Below are 23,812 nucleotides of genomic sequence, written 5' to 3'. Positions count from 1 at the left end.
GGCTGAGTTACAAGGAGGGTCGCCAACTGTGTGGCATGGCCACCTCCATGGCACATGACTTGGCGATGTGATAGAAACAACGGTTGAAGGGTAGCAGACCACACCACTGGAAACATGCCACTTTGGTGTAGGGATTGCTTTCAGCTGAAGGCAACTGAGAAGCAGCAGGAACCAGAGCGTCTCTGCCCACCCCTCTGTCCAGGAGGCCCAGCCCCCCCCCCCCCCCCCAGACCTCCCCCTTGTGACTGGAAGAAGCATGGGGCTGCCTGTCTCTGCCTTCCCGTGGCTTTATTCCTACCTAGTCCTTTCCACAAGGGCCACCGGCAGAGTTCCAGGAAAATCCTCCCAGACATTTTCTCTTCAGAATTGCTGTGAGCTCCAACCTCTGGGATAAGCATGGGCGCTGCCCAGTGAGACAGCGAGGACGGGGCCAGTTCCTGCAGAAACGGCAGCTGTATGAGTAGACTTCGGAGGGGCCAGGGGGACCACGTGCTCCTGGGAACAGGGGTCAGCACTGGACGGGAGACCAGTCCTCAGGCCTGCAGGGTACAATCTCACTTCCTGCTTCAGGAAACGTGTATTCTCACAGAGATAATGAGGTTTCCCAAGCAGAAAGACAGAGGAAAACCAATTATAAATGTGTGATAATAAATGTTTACATTTTGGTGCATAGTTTACATCTTTTATCAAAATGATACATACTTTGTGTTTACAAAACTGCTGTCATGGTACATCGTTCTATAATTGGTTGTTTCACTTTTCACAGCAGAAGACATGGGTCAGTGATCATCCTAACAACTAAATAATTTCACCAAACCCCTAATACTGTGGTTTTGCTTTCCCCCAAATATTCATCAGCATAAATAATGACCATAATAAACATCTTTGTTCATGAATCCTTAGAACAATTTTTAAAATGAATTCCTAAGTTTAAATTCCTACAAGTGTAAATCCCTGATTGAAAACAAAATATTTGGAGATTTTTATCCATACCGTCAACTTGTTTTCCAGTTCAGCTATAAGGATTGCCATTCTTACCAGCAGTGGGTTTTCACCTTTTTTCCATAGAAATGGAGAAAAAGAGACATCCTTGTCAAATGTGCATCTCTCATTTCTGTGTATTTATTGGGCAGTATTTCCCGTCTTTATGTGGTGACATCTCTGCAGGCCTGATAGTGAGCGCTCTGCTGCGGCATTCATCCTGTGGACGCTGCTGCGTGACCGCATATATCATCACGGCCGTATCGTTGGTCACGCAGCAACTTTTTTCTAGTTTTTCCATTGGTGGTTAATCTCCTTCATGGAGATTTCTAAAGCATAGTGTTAATGTTCAGGTTGTAAAATCTCTTTCTCTTCTTTCCTTCCCTCAGATCCTTCAGTAGAACGCATCTCCTTCACTAAGGGAATCACTTCCAAGCAACCGAGCCCCACTTGCTGCTCAGTTTGGCTGATCCGTCCAGTGCAGTGCCTCCGAAGTATTTCCACGACGTGCACATGGAAGACGGGAACATTTGCACAGGACACAGGGCTGCGTGGTCAGGGCTGCCCCAGACCTCCACAGAGGGCCAAGGGGATGGGGGCTTCAGCCCGCCCTAACCCATGCTGGGCACAGGAGAGGGGGATGCTCTCCGCCCTCACGCTGCTCAGAGACGCAGGAACCCAGATGCTAGAGATGAAAACAGTAAGCCCTCTGTTTAGCCCGGGCACACCCCAGAGCAGAGACTGTGAACAGTGACCACAGGTGGTGCGTCAGGAACAGCGATACTTTGGCTGGTCTTGGATACATGGACAGCGTTTTAAGCAGAAAGAGGGCAAGGCAAAAGGGAGGAAGAATTTCTATGCTGTGGGAATGGTTCAAACCAAGCAAAGACCACCTCCCCAGATGACCCACTCAGCACAGCGAGGAGAGGGTGGGAGAGCGAGCAAACAGTCGGGCATCTTGTTGACGCAGCACGTTCTCCACTGGTTACACACTGACAAGTGCACTTTTCTGTGGAGAAGAGTTTGGTACCTTGATGACCTTCATCACACAGCACATATTATAAAGCAGGCAGTCAGGTAGAAAACCCACTAACTTTCTTTTTTATTTATTTATTTTTCCTCACCCAAGGACATTTTTCCATTTTTGTTCAGATAGAGTGGGAGGGAGAAAGAGAAAGAGAGAAACACTGATGTGAAAGGGACACATGGAGTGACTGCCTCCCTCACGACACCAGCCAGGTCCGGGAACAAATTGCAACCAAGGTACGTGCCCTTGACCGGAATCGAACCCGCAACTCATTGGTCCGCGGGTCGACGCTCTAACTGCCGAGCCAAACCGGCCAGGGTGAAAACCTGCCAACGGTCTGGTGTAACACTGGCAATGCCACTGCCGCCCTGGGCGTGCCGCAGAGCGTGCTGGCTGCCCGAGGTGGGGCCGAAAGGTCTGGGCCTCTCGTAGCCGAGCTGCGTTCCAGGCACCTTCAGCTCATGGGAAGAACATTTCTCCACCAGCTCAGAGTCATTATTCCCAGTTCAAGGTGATCCGTCGCGTCCATCTTAATCAGATGAAAAACACCAAGTCAATTCCACTTAGAAGAGTCCATCGGGGAGATCTGGGGAGATCGGAGGACTCCCTGGAATTGCCAAAGGCCTTGCAGAGGCCGTCGAGGGGCTGATCCACTCCAAGCCTGGAGACCTGGAGAGTCGTTGCCCCTGTGCCCTCCCTCCAGCACCACCACACCTCGGCCTAGCCCTTTAAGAGCTATCGTGAGAAGAATACCATTCGTGTTTCTAGCATCAACTAGTAACACTGCAGTCGCTTGTAAATGCAGGTGCAGTGAGCACCTGTTCTAAAGCTTTGGAACTCCTGCTAGCTTCCTGAATAACATAAACGTCCAAGTGAAAAGACCACGGTGTCGGGGAAGGTTAAAAAGGAGAAATTAATCATTTATAGCGACACTGAAAGCTCCATTTCCACAAACAACGTATTCGTCTGTGGAGAATATCCCTGGTGGGACTCATGAAAGCAGGAAGCCCAGCCCAGCGCAGCGCCTCAGCGCGGTTCTCACGCCGGGCTGCCTTTCCTGCGGTGCGCAGCTTCCCGGGACGGCTTTGTAACGTTAGGTGCCATCCAAGGAAAAGGCAGTGACTCTCCCGGGAAATGGCACGAGCTCTGGAAGGCAAGGAACCAGGAGACCGAAAGCGCAACGTCCACTGTACTGTGCACAGCTCAACCCCCTGAAAAGGCCACGGTCGCTGCGATCCACTCATCCTTCATGAGGCTGTGACTCCATCCGCACCAGAGACGCTGGAGATCATCGGAGAACCAATTTCCTTCCAAGCATCAGTTTCCCATGGTCATTTTTGCCTTTCCCCAAACATGTTTTCGTACCAAACTGCTTCCGCAAACTCCTCTGGGAGAATCTCTCATAATGTGACCACGGCCACCACATAGTTTTCAAGTGCCCCTCTTCCTACAGCTCTTTCTGACCCCCAGCGCTCCCCAGGTGGGCATGCCTACACCTCCTGGCCCCCTCCCAGAATTCTGCACATCTCACATCACAAATGCGTTAAGACATTTAGTTCAGCTACATGAAGTTACCAGCCTTTGGTTTTTGACTTGCACGGTGGCAACTTCATGAATCAACCTAATATTTCAGATGATCTTCGTTTACTTTATTATTTTTTTTTCTTTATTGATTTTAGAGAGAGAGGAAGGGAGAGGGGGAGAGAGATAGAAACATCCTTGAGAGAGAGCCCCCCACTGGCCCACAACCTGGGCATGTGCCCTGACTGGGAATCGAACCAGCAACCTCTTGGTGCATGGGGCGACGCTCAACCACTGAGCCACACCAGCCAGGCTGATCTTTGTTTACTTTAAATCCAAGGGATGGACTGCATTGTATTTGTGTTTCCCCCACCCACAAAGCTGTGCCCTGTTTAAGAAATCAAGAGGTTTGTTGGGGGAAAAAATGGTTGGCATCATTAGAGATACTATTAACTGATTAGAATACACAAAACTTTTGAGACTAAACATGCATAACAATGGCATTCTAAAAACAGGAGTGCTCACCTGTGCCACCCGACAGGCTGGCACAGCCTCTGGCACTAGCTCTGCCCCTTCACTTCTGCCAGGACAAGGAAACTGCTCTCATTATAAATACATCCTCTTGATCCCTCACACTCAAGTCTTGAGATGAACAAAATGTCCCCAGGCAAATGCTTCCTTGCCCGACTCATAGTTTGGTGAGCTGTCTCCAACTGACACGGAGGAACAGGAAGGCAAGCCAAAACTTTACAGCATGGGACTGCGGTTACCACAGACATTGGGTCACCTACCCTGTCTGGCGGGGGTGTGGGTGTACGTGGAGCCAGAGGCAGACTGGAGCAGACCCTATCATTCACCCACCCTAAGGCAGAACGGCAGAGGTCGCTCACACAAATCTGGCAAAAGCATCACATGGAATCCAGAGAGCAAAATTCTGAACAGTCAGACAAGCTTTCAAGCTCCCTTCGCTCAAATGTACTGTGTGTGCATGTGTGCATGTGTGTGCACGCAAGGACATGTGTGTATACAAGCTCGTGTGTGTGTAGCTCTTTAAGGATTCTGCAGGTTAGGAGAGATAGAAGAAATCACCAGGCGATATTACTCAGAGCCGAGATGTCCTGGGACATAGGTCTGACCATCACGGTTCTGAGCACCTCACTCTCATGGGGTCCTAACAGCAGCCCCGCTGGCACGGTGCCTCCGTTACCCACGTGGTGGAGAGGTTTCGCGACTCATCCACACTTATGGGGCTGGAGAGTGACAAAGTGACAAACTGGAATTTGAACCCAGGCATCTGCTCTGAGTTGAGTTTCTCATCACCACACAGTGATCTCGTCCTGCTCAGCTATGGAGAACACACTTAAATTAGGAAATGATTCAGGCAGTCGGGTTGGTGATAGAGGTTCTCAATTTCCACCGCTGGTTGACTCCATCACAGCCCTCAAACCCGATACACAGCAGGTTCACAGGAGCCCGGGAAAGCCGACCATTGCTGGGTTCCAGGTGGTTCGGGCAGTTAAGGTGCAGTCATGCTGAGCACTAAAGGACTAGACTGCTTCCAGCCACAAAAGCTCATGATAAATACAGATCTGCACCCTGTCAATTGTCCTCTCGCTGAAGGAGGAGGCGTACCTCCTGTCTAAGCCCTTGTCCCAGGGCAGAAGCAGCCGGTCTGGGCAGCATTTCCCTAGCGACCTGCTCCTCCTTTGCTCTCCCGAGAAGTGACCACTGCATACTTCACTGTGGCCCTCGTGTGGATGCATATCAGAGAACCTGGCTGCACCTGGCAGTAAATGAGAAAACGTTGTTGGAAAGACGAGGTGCTCCCAGCACAGGGAGACACACTTAAAGGTGTAGATTTCAGCCTCTCCTTTGCAAACCATCACTGGCAAGGAAAGGGACAAAAGCCAAGTTTCTAAAGCTGCAAAACTAAACACAGGGGCTGGGGGGTGACCAGGCTGGAATTCAGCCCCTGCCAGCCAAGTTCAAATAGCCAACCACGTTTACAAGTGCAAGGGTCCATCAGCAGAACTACGGCTCAGAAAGGCTGGGTCTGGGGGCATTTACAAGATACCCCACAGGAGCAGACATGCAGATGCCAGACATCCAAAGATGGCACAGCTATGACCCTTAGCCATGGATGCAAGTTGACAGGATGGGAACCCTGGACACAGCCCTGAGCCAGTGGCCAGGGGACTGCAGCCCCGTCTCAGAACGATGCCACCTCTGCCCAGCAAGTCCAACAGTGCAGGCTGGTGATGGGAATGCCGTCAGGGCAAAGCTGAGAACGCTCCCGATTTAGAGTGCAAGGCAGTGTCACCAGAGTGCCCAGGGAGCCCCCAGCTGCTGGCTCAGATTCACGCCTTCCTCGGGCGTTGCTGACAGTGTTTGCCTTGTCTAATGAAAATGGTACTTTTGGAGTCAGTTTAGAAAAAAACGGCAACAAATAATTAAATGCAGCCAAAACGAAAAAGGGGGAGCCAGCCACTTCCTTTCATTAAGAAATGCCTGAGAGCTCTCTCAGATTAGCCAGGACCGGGGAGAAGGCCTCCCCAGGCCGGGATGGAGGGGTCAGGCCGAGCGTGTGGGCCCTCTCACCACGGCGAGAGCTGCTCACTGTCTTTTGGGCACAGGTCACCGATTTGGTGCCTGGTAAACGCGGACCACAGAACAAATTTAAACAAAAGCTCTTGTGTTTTTGAAAACTGAAGCAAAGGCTGGGAAGAGTTGCCTTCAGGTGCACTGTGCTTTGTTTAAAACCCAAGTAGACATTCTCATGATCTCTCTCTGGAGCCAACCTCATTTTAAAATGCTGATTTAAATAATCACCCGAAAGGGAAACACCTTGAGACATCCTCACTCAGCGTGCCAGGTAACAACTGCCTGAACTCAGTGAGGGCCACCCCCAGTCCATGGACAAGTGAAGCTTGTGGTCAACTGGTCCCCCAGATCCAAAACACATCAGTCTCTTGCAAGACCAGGATAGCTAAGAAGAGGATTTTGGGGTCCAATTAGTAGTAAGAGCTTCGGGATCAGAATGAAGTTTAAAACTGGCCTCTACCTGTAGTTGCCCCCTCTAGCTGACCTTGAACAAGCCGGATGACGTCCGATACATCAATCTGATGATCACTTTCTTCCGTTTGGGCCTCATTGGATACTCTTGGGGAAGAACAGTCCTTGCTTCCAGTTTTCTTGCGCAAGATAAATCTCCAACAGTCAAACATCAGTCTGTATAGTGGGAAAACAGATTTAAAAGGAGGATGAGGTCACATGCCAATACCTATCAGAGTTATGTTTTTTAACAAAGCTCAAAGAACTAGATACAACCTTTAGCAATGTTAATTCTAAAATGGATAGAGTGTGTTTAAAATTAAATCATTTCATGCCCTGGCTTGTCTGGCTCAGTTGGTTGAGCATTGCTCCATGCAGTAAGAGGTTGCCGGTTCAATTCCTGGTCTGGGCACTTGCCTGGGTTGTGGGCTCAGTCCCCAGGAGAGGGTGTGGATGGATGTTTCTCTCTCATAGATGTTTCTCTCTCTCTCTCTCTCTCTCTCTCTCTCTCTCTCTCTCTCCCTTTCTCTCACTCTAAAATCAATAAAAACATATTTAAAAAAAATAAATTTATTCTTCTCCAATGAACTTCTACTGAATCAATGTTCATTTAACCAAGAAACCTTCTTTTATAATATTGAAGTGAAATAAAGGGTTGCCTAAGCAAAAATATTCATTTCTGCTGCTTCAGAGAAAGCAAAACCTAGATTTTCCCCTTGACATTTAGGCTCTTGTTTCAAGGATATGAGAGCCCCTGGCTCTCCTGGTCTCAATGTCACAGTCTACTTCACTGAACTGGCAAACTTTCAAAACCATTGTTGATGGCTTATTCAGATTACTTGAGAACATTTTAAATCCTCTAAGTAAAGAATGTCCTCAGAGTTCCAGAACAAACATTAAAATCTTATTCCTCCAGTGAAATTTTGGAAAATAAGCTTAAATCAAGTTTTTTGGAAGCAATCTTGAATTTAAAGAGACAACTAGTAACTATATCTCAAACAGAAGCCTTCATGAGGTAATTACTAACTACACTTCTTTATACTTATAGTCTTTTAGCATATTTATGGTTCATTATTATTTCCTCCTGTTGGCTTAATACCTGACAGTCTCCCTTCTTTAAGAATAAAAGTGTGCCCTGGCTGGTTTGGCTCAGCAGTGGACTGAAGAGTCTCGGGTTCGATTCCAGTCAAGGGCACGTACCTCGGTTGCAGTTTGTCCCAGCCCTGGTCAGGGTCATGCGGGAGGCAATCAGTCTATGTGTCTCTCTCACATTGGTCTCTCTCTCTCTCTCCTTCCCTCCCTCGCACTCTATCTGAAGATAAAAGTGGAAAAAAGTATCCTCAGGTGAGGATTTAAAAATAAAAGAAAGTGTAAATAATTTGATGTATGGCTCCACAAGCAACCCTGCCTTTCCATTGTTCTACTGACATGCTGTTTCATCAGTTTCAGGCTTGCTTGAGCCCCTGCCTCACGCTCACCCCCCAGCAAACCCTGACCGCCCCTCAGGGAGAGCACTGGGAGACAACACAGTAGCCTGCCCGGGGCCGCTGTTCTGCGTCTCCACCTTTCATTCCGCCCATAGAGGACCTCCCACCCCCCAAGCTGCCCCGGGACAGGCCCCACACACTCCTTCCCTCCGGTTCTCCCTGATCTCTGGCCACAGCGAGGTTCAAAGGTCTGGGCATCTGGGCAGCTTCATACGCTCCCCCAGTGCTGGCCAGCCATAGGGAGGGGGTTCCCACATGCCACCTACATGAGCACTGCAGCACTGAGTCTCAATAATCATTCCAGAGAGAAAGGAGCCACCACAGGACAGGGGGTCACACAATTCAGATCCCAAATGCTTTGGGGTGTTACCAACTCCACACCCATTTCTAACGAGAAGATACATTTCTCCCACCTCCTCGTCCTGCCCAAACACACAACTCCGCTGGGCTACACAGCCTGTCCTGTAAGGTTCGCCCACCCCTGTGTTTTCATTAATGCAGCTGTTGCTCAACAACTTGTCACCTATATGTACCTTTCATGTCACTCTTCCAGGAATGTCTTCCGGATTTCTATAACCTGTTCCAAAATTCTTTGCACAGCACTGTTCCCAGGAACCTTCCCAGTGAAAAGGAGAGAGGAGCCATATGCCACACCCACTCCCCTCCGGCAGGACCTCGGACCTCGGCAGGTGTCACTTGTCCTTGCTCCCAGCCTCATCTCCCCCAGACAACCAGACCATGCCTGCTGCTCCAGGAAGGGTACAGCCTGTCACGCTCGGCCAGACCCAGGTCTAAAGGCTTCTGATTGCTTGAATCTAGTTTTGACATTAAAAAGGAGGAAGTTTTTTTCTGATTTAAAAACAAAACAAAACAGAAAATTCTGTTTTGTCCTCTTTTCTTACAGAGCCTACTGGGAGAATTTCAAACACGAGCAGGCTGATTGTGATCTTAAACCTCCAGAAGGGACCAAGAGAAGGCCCAGTGCATGCTGGTTCTTCTGTCCCCACTGGCCTGGATCTGCCCCCTGGTCCCGGGAGACAGCTTCCACCAACCCGAGAGAGGTTCCTGCTGCTTCTGACCTCTATTCGGCAAGACTTGACAAGTATCAGTGTTCACCCGGTCTCAAGATACAATTGAGAAGATCTAAGGTTTGGCTTTAATTTAGTTTGTTCTGAAAAACAGAACAAATGTGCCCTTCACCTGAGTTGACGGTGAGGGCACCCCCCACTTGGACAGGACAAGGTCCAGGGCTGCCTCCCCTTCCTGGCAGGCCAGCCTCGGGCACCTGAGACTGCTGGGTTTTGCTGAGGACAGCTGGTGCCAGAGGCCCGAGAGGGTGGGGCTTCTGCCCAAGGCTCCCTCCTCCCACTAGAAGTTTACTTTTCAGCTGCTTTGGACAACGGCATCCCCAAAAGTGAAACATGCAGAGACGCAGGCACAGGAGCGAGGGTGGTCTCTCCACGAGCAGGTTGTCCACAGCTAGTGTAACCCTTGGGGCACAGAGGACAAGTCCAGATGTCAGACCCACCTTGGGTGTCATTAATATCTGTTCACTTTAACAATTTCAAGACTGGCATAACCACAGAGCAGCAAACCGTGTCGATGCCCTTCGGGTGTGCTGTTTTCCACCGGCAAAGCCCCGCTGAGCACGAGGACCGGGCTGCAAGGACAGCAGGCCAAGGCTGGTCTTTGTCTCTCTCTCGAGCTCCAGGTGTCTCGCACTCAGCACACAGATGAGAACTCGGCCACTGGACAGCTGGGACGTGGCCAAGCACAGTGGGAGATCCAAGTCAGCTAGCGTCACCGCTCTTCTGTCTGCTCGGCCAACATTCCAGCGCTGCCCGCACGGTCCACCTGGGTGCTGAGGGCACAGTCACCAGGACAGCCCCACCCTCAAGGAACCGAGTCCTGGGAGCGCGGTCTGTGCATGGACCTGCGTTCCACGCAAACGAACACGCCGCCATCCGGCTCGCAGAATTCACGCTCCTGGCGCAGGCACAGCCCTGGGGAGTGCGATGGCGGGAGGCTGGGGCTGTCCCTGCACCGCACAGACTCGCACTAACAAGAGCGTGATTGCGTTCGTGTGGAAAGTTGACTCTGTCTGCGCCAGCTGCTTCTCAGTGGAAGCAGGAACACTAGAAAAATGCATTTAAAATGGGATTATCCCATCAGGCTGCATTGTTGGCACTCACAGCAACCGCATTATCGGCTGTGAGTTGCCCATACTAAAATGTAGCCTCACCACTCAAAACAGAAGGAAGGCGGCCCTAGGAAGGGAGAGTTGAAGGGGAGGGGAGACCCGTGTCCAGGGGTGAGGGGCCCAGCTGCTTTTCCTGGGTGTTTATCCCCTTACCTCGTCACCTCCTCCTCCACTGCTCTATCCCCCACCTCTCCATCTATGTCCGCCCGCACCCCCACGCCTCCACCTGTCCCCACCCCTCACTCGGACCCTCGTGTGGACAGAGCAGGCTGTCCCCTGAGGAGTCAGTCCTGTTCCGCACTCTTTCTGAGGCCCCAATCCTGAATCAGAAGCAGACGAGGAAGAAGAGATACACTGCGAGGATGTTATATGCCTGCCAGCAGGTACCTCATTGTTGTCCACATGGCCACTTTTTTACTAAAATGTTTCAGAATGTTGTCTATGTTTCAATTTCGTGATTTGAATAACATTCTTCACTTTCTCAAGAGATTGGGCTGAATGGCCCACACTGTGAGGTACACCTAACAAACACTTCACCGGACAAGTCCCAAAGGTCTCCTGCCTGGTGCAGGCTCTTCCGATGGACAGGTGGCCGCTCCATGCCGCCCCCAGCTGGTCGGGACTGCTCCTTCGGGCTCCCAAGAGATAATGGGAGGTTCTGGGGAAGGGTTGGATTTCCTGCGGATTCCGGAGCCAACTAGGGCTGCCTGAGGCTTGATGAGTCGCATTCAGGAAAGGCCCCTGACCACAGAGTCAAGATGTGCGAGAGTTTCATGGTACCGCGGAGTGTCTGGTATCCTATCGTGGGCTGGGAGTTCTGAAAGTTTTACTTGAGGATCATGGTTATGTCCCAAAGGAGGAAGTGCTACAGACAAGGCTATGACAGCACAGAGCCCGTGAGGACACTACGAGCCTCGGGGGAGTCCTCAGGGGGTGCCGTCCGGGCCGCTTTCCGCTGCCCCGTGACAGCTGTGCAGCCAAACTGAGCCTGTTCCCTGCAGCCTTTTCTGCAGTGCAGGCGCCCAGCCCAAGCAGTCCTCTCTGCAGGTGTTTGGGTGAAGACTCAAGCCCCATTCTCTACTGTCCTCTTCAAGGGAGAAAAGTCACTGAGCATCACCGGGCCTGCTTCGGCTGTGGGCTCCAGGCCCACCTCGGGCAGGTTCGGGGAGCTCAGGGACCCAGGAGCCTGCGTTCTAACAAGCAGCCTATGAGACCGCACAGGCCGCAGGCCTCTCTCCCCTGAAGATCACTGTGGAAATGAGCCTGTGTGTCCTACACGCTCAGCTCAGTTTCCCTGGTTTCATGAGCTGACATAAGGAATAAAATGGGCCCTGGCCAGTTTGGCTCAGTGGTTAGAGCCTCGGCCCACGGACCAATGAGTCACAGGTTTGAATCTGGTCAAGGGCATGTACTTCGGTTGTGGTTTGTCCTGAGCCCTGGTCAGGTTATGCGGGAGGCAACCAGTTGATGTGGCTCTATCACATCAATGTTTCTCTCTCTCTCTCTCTCTGTCCCTCCCATTCTATCTGATGATAAATAGAAAAATATCCTTGGGTGAGGAATAAAAAAATAATAATAATAATAAAACGGAATAAATTTAAGAGAAAGAAGCTAAGCTTTACACAGAACATTACATTTCTCACGTGATTGTTACTATTACACTTCTAGCTACTACTTCTCCAGGAGCCTCTTACAATCATACCATATCAACTAAATTGGGGGCCAGGTGCTGTCAATCAGAAGCATTCTGGAGACTACTACAGTATCATCTATTTCCATTTCAGGCTTTTCCCCAGGTTACAAAAGCGAATCAGATAACCCTGCTGCAGAGACCTCTCCTTTCGAAGTGACTGTAATGTCATTTCGAGTCACCAAGATGCTGCCTTCCCAAGATAAACGTCCAGATTTTATTTAAAATCTTCACCCTCAAAGAGGGAGCATGTCAGCTAGACAGTTGATCTTGGACCACCTGGTTATGACATGAATGCACTCAAGCCCAGCAGTGAAGGGGATGGGGAGACACATAATCAAGAGATTTCACGCAGAGATGTTCCCCCTGCACTGCACACTGCTCTCTGCAGATCCAGTCCCCTTTATACGTTAAATTACTGTCCCCCTCCTAAATGTTCTTGCAGGTTTCTTGTAAGAAAACCTTGCCTCTACCACTCTTTAAAAATAGAGTCTCTCCAGAAATCTGGAGTATGTAACGCAAAGAGTTGTGGCTAAGCTTCCAAGCCCCCGAGCCCCCCCTCAGGTGCAAGCCCCTTGCACAGTGCTCTACAGCAGCCTTTCACACAAGCGCTGGTTTTCACAGTTCTGTGAGGCAGACAAGGTAAGCGTCACCTTCATTTCACATAAAGCAAAACTGGAGTTCACAGAAGCTTTGGTGTTCTTGACCGTAACTGGTCAGGAGTGTTAGCTGCCACCGCATATGGTCCCTGCCAGACCGGGAAGTCAAGGTTTGGGAGGGCGCTGCAGGGCCCGAAGCAGGGGAAGGGGTGAGGGTGAGGGGCTGAAAAGCTAAGGGAGTCCTAAAATAGAGCTGAAAACTCTTTCTTCCTATTGGTCCCATTTTACCAACTCATCCTCCTCTCCACCCGCCCAGGACGACAGGACAAGACTGTCCTCTGTCCCCATGGGTGTGAGGAGATGGCGGCAGTCGCTTCCAGTGGCAGATGATCGAAGGAGGCTGGGACAGAACTCAGAGCTCAGGAAAAGTTTGGTCTGAGAACTCGGGTGACAAAGCCAGCTTCGGGCCGGTCAGTTCATCGACTTGCACACTAGAAGACCCTCCAGTGAGGGCTCCTCAGTGGGCCCCCACCTCCACACTTACCAGCCAAGTGGGGTCTCCTGCCTGCACAGGAGGGGGCTGCAGACACTCCACCACCAGCGGCCCCTGGGGCTGAACTATTTTGGTGGCTCAGCCCTGCCACTTGGTGGCCACACATCCTGGGGCCTCCCACAGCCAACCCCTGCACATCCTGCCTGTGAGCTCATGGTCACCTTAACCCCTTCCCCGGCTCGGGCTCACAGGCAGTCTGTTAGGGGCAACATCAGGCCACCTGCTCCTGGACGGGACGTTTCCAGTAAAGTTAATACTGCAGTTGCTCTAGAAAAAAGTCTCCTTGCCGGTTGCTCTCCACCCCCACCCTCCTCCACCACGGATCATATTTAAGTGTTTCGTGCTACACAGGAGCCAAAGGGATGAAGAGCAACAAAGGTGACTTTAAACACATGTGGTAAGAATAGCCCTGGAGTTGAATGAGAACACGGCATTCTCTTTTTTAAACTGCAGGAGTTTTTTCCTTACCCTTTTGGGAGGCAAAGCTGCTAGACTTTGAGCCAAGCCCCCTTTCCACTGCTGAGCTGGGGTACCTGCCTGGAGGGGTGCTGCTCAGGCAACACCCAGGCACATTGTCCTGTCCCTGCACCTGTCCCCTAAACTGCTACATCAGCAGGCCCAAGGTGGGAGAACTTGGGGTGTGGCTCTAGAGGTAAGAAGGGACCTCAGGAGGAGAGGGTACCCTTGGGTGACACCTGCCCATGACCACGGAGAGGGGCATCTATGCAAGTAGAAGCGGCGCCTGGGGACGCCCTGGGGAGGCGGCCCCCACCTGAGCTCCCTGGGCAGGGATACCTGGCCCTCCCAGAGGCCAGCCGGCGCGGGGCAGCGGGGCGCTGCGGGGGGAACAGTCCGAGCCCGCCCAGACCACAGTCCCTCTGCCTCCCGGGCGCCGGTCCGCGCCACCTCCTCCTGCCACACGCCATCCACCCCTCCCGCCGCCCGCACACCTGCACCCGCCGTGGGACCTCCTCCTCGCGGTCCTCGGTTCTCCGTCCTCCACGCCCGCAGGTGCCCACAGGTGCCTGTGCGCTGACGCCACCGCCTCCTGGGGCCGCCGGACATGGGGGGAGGGGCGGGGGAGGGGGCGGGGGAGGGGGAGGGGAGGAGAGAGGGAGGGAGGGGGAGGAGAGAAGGGCAGGAGAAGACGGCAGGGGGTGGGTTCGGAGGAGAGGGGCGGGAGAGGGAAGGGCCCGGGGGCCGCGGGACAGGGGAGGGGGAGGGGGAGGGAGGGGAGGAGAGAGGGAGGGGGGAGGAGAGAAGGGCAGGAGAAGAGGGCAGGGGGTGGGTTCGGAGGAGAGGGGCGGGAGAGGGAAGGGCCCTGGGGCCGCGGGACAGAGGGAGGGGGCGGGCATGGGGGCAGTGGAAAGGTGGGCGGCGGGATGAGGTAGAGGGAGTAGGGAAGGAGAGGGAGGAGGGAAGGAGGAAAGGGAGGAGTCCGGAGGAGAGAGAGCCGAGGCGAGGGCGGAGAGCTCAGGGTGCGGAGAGAGGACCGGAGAAAGGGATTAACTTTGGGGAGAGGGGCTGGATGAACAGGGGTAGGAAGGAGGTGGGGAGAAGAGGCCGGGGAAGGGGCGGGGTAAAGGGGAGGAGGGGCGGGGGCGGGGGCGGGAGGGGTTGAGCCGAGGGAGCGGGTGACAGGTTGCGGGGCGGAGGGGCCGCCTCCAGCCCGGCCCTCCCGGCTCCCCTGCGTGGCGGAAGACCCGTCGGGTCAGCCGAGAGCAGACTGCTGGGGTCGTGTCAGGGCCGGGGCTCCTGCCTCTACGCCTGGGGTCACTCGGACCCGGGACTCAGACCGCGGGACCGCAGGGGCATGGGCTGGACTTGGGGGTCTGCTCCAGATTTTTCCGGGCCCCGACCCCACATCCCGGGGCTCACCTGGAAAACGGGGGTCCTGCCTGCTCCCTCGAGGGACCGGGCCAGAGTCAGCCAGAAGGGAGAGTCCTCTCTGAAGCCCCAGGTCCCACGCTGGGACCCCAAGCTGCCCTCGACCTTCCTCTGAGCTCCGCGACTTCCCTGGAGGACGAGCCTGCGCTTCGCCCTCGCGGGTGGCGGCTCGGCCACCTGCCGGGCTCTCCAGGGATGGGAGGAGGCTGTGCCCGCACCGAGCAGATCGCCACCGGAATCAGGGCCCCTATTAGGGCTATGGCTGCCCATTTTCAAGTCCTAGGGCACTTGGGGTAGGCAGGAGCTCACTGCACCCCTCCTTATTTATGCAAAAGAGTGTCCCTGAGAGGCGCCCGCAGGGCCTTGTGCCTCGGAGCTGGCTGCTTGGGTACCTAACCTTGGAACACGTTTGCAAGAAGAGGAAAAAAGTCCCCGTCTTTTAATTCTTGTGTCTTCCAAGATTCCAGGGAAAACATAAGTTCTCGATTAGAACTTTAAAAAGTTATGTAGAAAGACTATAAAACATCCTAAACGTTGATTTAGACAGAACCTTCGATTGGGGCTTTAAAATGTCTGCATTTAGTGGGTGGCCTGCTTGAATAAAACAAAAACGGAGTTCTGCCCAGAGGGAAATGAATATAAACCCAGAAGGAAACTCCAAGTGCAGGACACGCCACCTTGAGGAGTCACAGTGCTGCCTCAGCCCCTGCCCAGGACATTCGCTGGTACTGACCTGGAGGAGCGAGTGCCTGGGCCCTGACCCTCATGGAACTGGATGGGCCCAACAGCACCACCTGAGGACTGGGGACCATGAGGGTGTGCCCTGGCAGGTGCAGCTCAGTTGGTTGAGCATCATCCCATGCGTGGAGAGGTCTCTGATTCATGTTGGGGACATGCCTGGGTTGCAAGCTTGATCCCCAGTAGGGGGCATAAAAAAATCAATAGAAACATATTTAAAAAGAAAAGAATGAGTGTGCTCCCCGGTGCCCAGGTGTGCACCCTGGGACCGCTCTGCAGAGGGACCCAGGCTCTCCTGCCTAGGATGCTGAGTCTCCAGACCCCAGGCTCTCCTGCCTAGGATGCTGAATCTCCAGACCCCAGGCTCTCCTGCCTAGGATGCTGAGTCTCCAGACCCCAGGCTCTCCTGCCTAGGATGCTGAGTCTCCAGACGCCGGGCTCTCCTGCCTAGGATGCTGAGTCTCCAGACGCCGGGCTCTCCTGCCTAGGATGCCGAGTCTCCAGACGCCGGGCTCTCCTGCCTAGGATGCCGAGTCTCCAGACGCCGGGCTCTCCTGCCTAGGATGCCGAGTCTCCAGACGCCGGGCTCTCCTGCCTAGGATGCTGAGTCTCCAGACGCCGGGCTCTCCTGCCTAGGATGCCGAGTCTCCAGACGCCGGGCTCTCCTGCGGAGGTGCTGGAGCAGGTGCTAGGTGCCCCATGAGAACAGGAGCTCCTGAGTCAACAAAGCCACAGGATTCACTGAGGAAGGGGGCAAGCTGGGCTGGAGATCTGGGGTGATTTGAAGGAGACAGGAAGTTAAACGGAAGGGGAACTCCCTCAGCCCAATAGTTTCCCTCACAGAATAAGCCCGGGAGACAGGAGGTGCTCATTACTGGAAACACCCCCAAAATTCTGTGAGAAAAGGATCAGAGTGGGCCAATGTGGTGTTCCTTACCTACTTTTTTTTTTAAAGACCAACACCACATTTCCCATGGAAACATCAAAGACCTTCTGGTAACAGAGATTCTCTCTGACAAGCTATATTAAATTTCATTTAACTGAATGATAAAAGTCCAAAGGGAGACAGGATATGCAAGCAGCGAGCATGGCTGCTGCAGAAAAGGGGGGGGGGAGTGGCCGGTGACCCGAGCTGAAACCCCAGCAGGAGAATGTGTGCAGGCTGTAGGCTTGAATCCCAATGGGAGGTGGCACAGCATTGACTCCAGTGAGGCTCAGGAAATGACCATCCCAAAGGGCTTCTAGCAAGTGCACCGGAGGAGCAGAAACGGAAGGGATCATTCATGTGAGGCATTTCATATGCTTGCGTTAGAGCATCCAGCCATCATCACTCCACGTTCAGAGCTCACGGCGTCTTGGCACAGGTGTGCTCCAAGTTCTGTCCCGAGAGTGAAAATTTCCAGTTCACCTGCTGCAGAGTCCCCATCAGCCACAGAGACTGAGAGCAGTCAGGTTGCATTTAGCACATCTGGAAGGTTATCTGGTGCCTCGTGGATGGAGCTCCATCTGGTCACTGTGCCAGTATGTAGTTCAGAAAGGTTCATCTTCCTTCCAGATTCCCCCCAATTTCTCTGACTTAGTGTGTGAAACGTTACCATCTGAGATGCCGTTCTTTACGTAAAGCATTGCTCCCAAAAGTCTAGGGTAAAAGAAGTAATAACACGTTCGCTGGTAAACACTTCATTCTCCATGAGATGAAAAGGTGCCGGGACACCCTTCCTCTTCAGAAGACCTAGGCACCCTCAGTGTGTCTCCAGACCTGTCCGCCATGCTGCGTCCAGGGTGGAGCGCAGACACACTGGACACACTGGAAGCTAGTTGAGGGATGGTTGTTGGGAGCACTGAGGTGCCCTGAGGGGCTGTCCTTTGTGGGGGGTGCTGCCTTCCATCCCTAGAGCTTCAAAGAACCAGTCTGAAGCTGAAGGGAAAGAAAACATCATCTCCTCCTGCCCCTAAATCAGCAGCAACCCTGCCTTGACCGTGGCAGCAGCCATCCCTCCCTCCCTCCCTCCCTCCTCCGGAAGGCAGACATGCACAGGGTCTGGGTTAATGGCTGCTCTGCTGGCCAGCTCATGCCCCGTGCCCCGTGTCTTCTCCAGCTGGTACTGCAGCCCCACATGGGAGGGCTTCTACAGATCTGCTTCTGAAAGCAAATGGTCCCCAAAATGCTGGCTCAACAGGACAGGTGGGGTGGGGCCCGGAGCCCTTCAGGCATGGGGTTTGTTCAGGCAGCGACATGCCAGGCCCCGAGCTGGACACTGGGCATTCACAGGGGACACAGCATAGTCTGCAGCTCCGTGGAGCTCACCTCCTGGTGTCAAGCTGGGCTGTGAACACAGACAAGGGGAGAACAGACGGAGCACCTAGTGGTGGGGGTCCCAGTGGAGCAGGAGACAAACGCCCGAGTTGGGTGGGCTGGGAAGAGAGTGGCAGGCAACGGAGACAGCAAATAGAAATACTTGTGGAAGATGTTTTAAAAGGGGAGCTGAGAAATGTGTCAGCAGCCGACAGGAGACTTTTGTTCCGATGGGCTCTCTGGTGCTGACGGGGACACGTCGAGACCAGTCGAGAGCAGGAGGGGTTGCTGACCTGCCACAGGTCTCCTCTCCTCTGTTAAGAGGAAGCCTGGTTTCTGACGAAACCGTGCAGGCAGGAGAGATGGCTCACGTCCTAATTCCCAGCCTTCCATTTCATGAGCACTCTTCTTCCTCATCAGGTTCTGCGTGTCAACAAGGTGCCCTCGCAGGCTGTACCCCGAGGAGGACCAGCTGGAAGGCATGGCGAGGGAGCCCTGGTGCCCCTCCGGGTGGCGATGTGAGGCCCAGGGACCCTGAGTCACAGCTGTGCTCACCTGACTGCTCTACGGCCAGACTAGATGTCTCAGTGTTTCCCCCAAACAGTGAATTGTGCCCCCTCCCCCCAATCCTAACCTCTAGTGCCTCCAAATGTGACCTTACAGAGGCAGTCAAGCTAAATGAGGTCATTAGGGTGGGCACCTAACCCAATATGACTGGTGTCCTCATAAAAACGGGGAATTTGACCGCAGACACGCACAGGGAGAGCCACGTGAAGATGAGGGCAGAGATGGGTGATGAGTCTACAAGCCAAGGAGCACCCAAGACCACCGGCTACCCCAGAAGCTGGGGGAGAGCATGGACCCGATTCTTTCTTTCGCAGGGCCTCAGAAGGAACCAACCTGCTCACACCTGCTCTGGGACTTCTGCCTCCAGACTGTGAGACAACCAGTTCCTATTGTGTAAGCCGCCTGGGTCAGGTGCTTCATTACAGTCTCCCAGAAAACGAATGCAGTGAGCCAGCAGGTAGCTTGTTTTAGGGTGCTCTCCCACGGAGTGCTGCAGAAGATGGAGATCTATTTCTAAGAAGGGCGGCCACTTCTGTGCTGCCTGATTATTCTTTTATGCTGACTGTCCTCATAGGAGTTATCTACCCTGAAGGGCGTACGACAACCTACCAACGCTGACAACAGCAGCAGGTCTCAGGTTTGATGCATTTACTGTCACTGGTCAGTATTTTAACCATTTGCCCCTGATCACATATATATTCTTTGCTTAACTAGTTTATAAAGATTGAGGAACTATAACCATTCATAAATGAAACAAGATCTTAGCTAACTAAAGCATCGTTTATTTTGATATTTAACTCCTATTTTGAGACTCTATAGTAGATCTCTTGAAAATTCTAAAGGTATTAAAACTATCTGAAATTCTCAAGAGGACAATGTCTATCCTTAGTTTACTTAAACCTTTTCCCTTTCTTTCAATCTTGTAAACAGATTAGTAAGAGCATTAATGAGAATATTTTTCTCTAGTTATTATTTTGTGTAACTAATTTTGAAGGATACTATATACTCTTAATAAGTAATTCATCCAGGAATCCGTATTTCTAATGAAAGTGGTAACAAATACATTAGGACAGTCTGTCAATAGGCGCTCAGGGTGCAAGGCTCGGCTTTCTGTGCCTTCCAGGGATTTGTGATTTCCCCTGTCTTGCCGACAGGTCAGCAGAGCAAACAAAATGATTTAAGGATAGAGACAGGTGCCTTGAATAATCTGCTGTGGGCAATGAGTGTAAATTTCTCTGGACATTGAGCAGCAAGTGTTACTCAAGATCCACCTGCTTTAGCCAGAACTCCTGTCCACTAATTGTGGGGTTTGATGTCTTGAGTAAGAAACTCGTCTGATTCATGGATGGTGGGACTTTCAGATTTCTACTGGGCCTCTGTCAGGCTTAAGATTCATAAATGTAAGTCAGTGGTGAGTTAGACATCTGCTGATTAGATGTTTCTGAGTGATTCTAATAACACCCCGAATAAAAATGTACGAAGGTGGGCATTTTCCCCGAGGAAGTTAATGACTAAAATTTTTTGTGGTATCTCCTAGTGCAAGAAAGGAACTGAGAAATGATGTGTTCCAAGGTTTCTCCATGAGAGAGGAAACTCAATAATAAGTGGGTGTTGGTCAAGCGGGCATATGATCCAGTGGAATAAACGCTGTGCGTTCCTGTTCATGTAGGTGGATGCATCGGCTGCTTCACCTGCAGAGCCTCATACCAACGTGCGAGCTCTCGGCTCACCCCAGCTGCGAGTTAGTGCGATCATACATTCAAGTCACCTGGGGCAGGTGTGGACCGTGGACAACAAACAGCCGGTAGCACTGGGACCCTGGATTCACCTGTGGCATTTACTTTGTTTTGTCCCTGGCATTTTGTACAGTTACGTATTGGCTACTGGGGTTTGGTCTGGGACAGTGAAGGTCACCCACTCAGTGTCACTCAGTGCTTGCTTGGTGGCATTCCAGGGCTGGGTAATAACTCCCAAATTGAGAACTGCACAGCCCGAGGCCTGACTCAGTCCCTTCCAGGGGTCTGGGCTGGTTCCTGAGGCAAGGATGTCTGAGCTGAGCACTGTCAGCCTTCAAACGGACAGTACCAGGAATCCTCCACCTGAATCCATTCTGGTCACCCGAGCAAGTCAGAATCCCACGATCTGGGACCTAGGATCAGGTTTTGTGAGGGGGTGGTAGCAAATGACCACCAGAACAGGTGCAGGGCTAGGGGTAGGTGGGGATTGGGGGGCTGAGCTGCTGGTGCTCCAGAGCCAGGTGGGGCATTCCTGGGTGTTTAAGCAGTGCCCAGGATTCAACTGGGTGGGGAGCAGTGTACCCACAGAACTAAATCTTCATCATAGCAGAGTTGGGTATACCAACAAAACCCAAGAGACCCATGTAGGGCCTGGGGGCCTGGAGTTTGGACAAGAGCAAAGAGAGAATGGAATGGAAAGCTTAGACCTCAGGAATGTGGCTGAAGGCATGGGTCTTGGGCATGACAGTCAGGGAGGCGGCATGGGGATGGACAGAGCATTAAGAAACCCTACACTGTGTTTCCTGTTCTGTGTGGGCCCTCAGCCCACAACTGAGCACTATGGCCTCAGTGAGCACAGGGAAACCCTGGGCCAGCAGGGGCATAAAGGAGGCAGAAACCACTCCACTCCATACATTTTCAGGGAATCTGTTTTCACTGTTTTCCACTTTATCTGAAAAAGGAACACTCACAATTTGAGTGTTTTTTTCTTTATTGATTTGAGAGAGGAAGGGAGAGAGAGAGGGAGATAGAAACATTAATGAGAAAGAACATCGACTGGCCACCTCCCGCATGCCCCACACTAAGGATTTGGCCCACAACCTGGGTGTGTGCCCTGAACGAGAATTCAATCAGCGACCTCTTGGTCGACGCTCAATCACTGAGCCACACCGGCTGAGCGAGAGTGCTTTTCTCTGTAGCTTCTGTTAGCAGAAACTTAAGTCCAACTTCTCAGATTTTTTATTTATAAAGAAACTAAACCAGACATTTATTCTTCTTTATTGCAAGCAGATTGAAGTCTCCTGCTTAGATAATCTGCAGAAAAGTCCAATATAATATTAACTCATACTATATATCTACAGAAATAAAATTTAAAAACAGCATACAAAATAAACTTTACAGAAATGTAAGATTTGGTTTAATTTATAATTTAATTTTTCAAAGCAGGATAATGAATTATTATCAATGAAACGTGACTGTTTGGAGGCTGACTTATTATCTTAAATATACTTACTATAGTCAATAATTTAAAAATAAATTCCAGTATTCATGATGATGACAACTATAGATAGATTCCATTCCTGTTAAATACATTTTTGAAGATTCTGTTTTATTACATTACATAATCAATGGACATTTTAAACAGTGATGCAGACACACATTATAATTTTAAGTCAGAGACAATATATGCATATTAAAATTCTGTATATTTTGATAAGGTAAAAAATAAAGCTATATAAACTGATCTTTAGATTTTTTTTCTGCAAAAGTAGAATCACACTTTAATAATACTTCCAACACATCTCCATTAAAATTTTGCGTATAGACAATATCAGAATAATTCTCATTTATCTACCCTCTAGCTTAAAAAAATTTACCAACAGAAAATTTTCCTGTTTTTAAAGTTACAAATGGGAAACTTCCAAAAGAAATGTAGAACTGCATACCAAGGTGTTATATTGAGTTGTCAAATAAATAATATTAATTGTAAGAGAAAGTAGAAGTGGTTGCTTTAGGTTATCAGTCAGTGCGGAACAGGTGAACTTAGTGGTTTTAAAGAAAAAGACCAGAGAACTTCCTTTAGGTTGCACTGAGTATTCGGTTGACGCCCAGCCCAGCAATTTATGTAGTGATAACAGAGGGGGTGAGACATTTTTGTAGGATCTCACCAGGCCAAACTACAATTCTAAACCCGTTATAGCAGAAGCAGGTTGTTCTTAGCCTCCTCCCCTGTCCAGGCACCGCCAGGTCCACACTCACCCTATGAGTCAAGTGCACAGGAGTGGTTGATTTGGGTTCTGACAGGAAATGCCGAAAGAGGGGCACGTCTTCTCCTGGCGCCCTGTGGCAGAGGGCCAGCCCGTGCTCCTGGACATATGTGAAGACACTGCAGCAGGGAGGGTCTAGATGCCACTTGTCCTAAGGGCAAATTGTGTGTGTGGGGGGGGGTGGGGGTGGACTTCCTGAAGAGGAGGAGCTAGGCCAGGGCACTCACTGCTTGCTTGGGTCATGAAGCAGCTCTGCTTCACACGCTGGGGCTGCCCTGCCAAGCTGTGTCCCGCCTGGGCACTCGGACGGAGGCCCAACAAGCCTTCTCTTCGACAGGCTTCTCGCATGGTTCCCCGTAGGAAGGAGGCAGGCACGCGTGGGGCCTAGGGAGCGTGTGTGTGCAGTTATGTGTGTGCATGAGAACTGGCACATGTGCACATGTGTGGCTGTGGGTGCTGTGGAGCCGAAAGCTAGAGAACAGAGCGTGCTCGGGACCACTCACGCTTCGTAGATGGCCGGCTGTCGGGACGGAGCGCGGGTTAGGAGCCGGGTATCCGACCAACGTGGGAGATTATGAGTTAATAATCTACTAGCATATGCAGTCATGAATAAGATTTTCAAAACTAAGAAAAATGCTTGAAGTGACGTTACTTGCTTTAAAGTTAGTTTAAGGCAAGTAAATACTAACTACTGAAATGTGAAAGAAAATCACATTGACATCTGAATAGGAGACATATCTGAAACGTCATTTCAGCGGGGTTCCTCCCTTCCTCCTCTTTTTATGTCAGGCTCCTTATCAATTTCAAATTATCAGGCACAGTCCCTTCATTTCCCAAACAGTTTTTTTAAAAAACATTTTGAGTGTGTAAAGGTTTAGTGACGTTCATAATGAGACTTAATTATCAGAGGTAAATGGTAACCATCTTAATGCAAGTGAAAAGAAGATACTGAACCATCAAGTAAGAAGCTTGTTTTAAGGCTGAAGGATGGAAATGAAAAACAAACCAAAAGCAGATGAACTTGCAATGAACTGTGAAGAAGCATAGCAAAATACATATGCTAAATACACCTTTCAACTAATCACAAGTATAGAGAATAAAATCAAACCTGAAAATTCACATTCATCAGATACTGAGACATTCAGCCAAAATCTCACCAGAATTTAAAGTGGCCAAAATTTCACCAACTTAAAAAATAAAAGCTTTAAAAAC

At 51.2% G+C, this 23,812-nt stretch overlaps 1 long non-coding RNA gene across 1 annotated transcript in view; it reads right to left on the bottom strand.

Annotated features, from left to right (window-relative positions):
• Positions 1-13,159, bottom strand: part of LOC118622300 — a 40,866-nt gene extending 27,707 nt beyond the window's left edge. The window contains exons 1-2 of the long non-coding RNA XR_004958037.1: positions 13,101-13,159; positions 6,615-6,757 (exon numbers count right to left, since the gene is read on the bottom strand). This is a non-coding gene — a long non-coding RNA (uncharacterized LOC118622300). The remainder of the gene's footprint in view (positions 1-6,614; positions 6,758-13,100) is intronic.
• Positions 13,160-23,812: the final 10,653 nt, after the last annotated feature.

Source organism: Molossus molossus, unplaced genomic scaffold (genome assembly GCF_014108415.1).
Source record: "Molossus molossus isolate mMolMol1 unplaced genomic scaffold, mMolMol1.p scaffold_m16_p_9, whole genome shotgun sequence".
Taxonomy (NCBI): domain Eukaryota; kingdom Metazoa; phylum Chordata; class Mammalia; order Chiroptera; family Molossidae; genus Molossus; species Molossus molossus.
The sequence above is the reverse complement of the archived record's forward strand: the minus strand, read 5'-3'. Positions and strand labels throughout refer to the sequence as shown.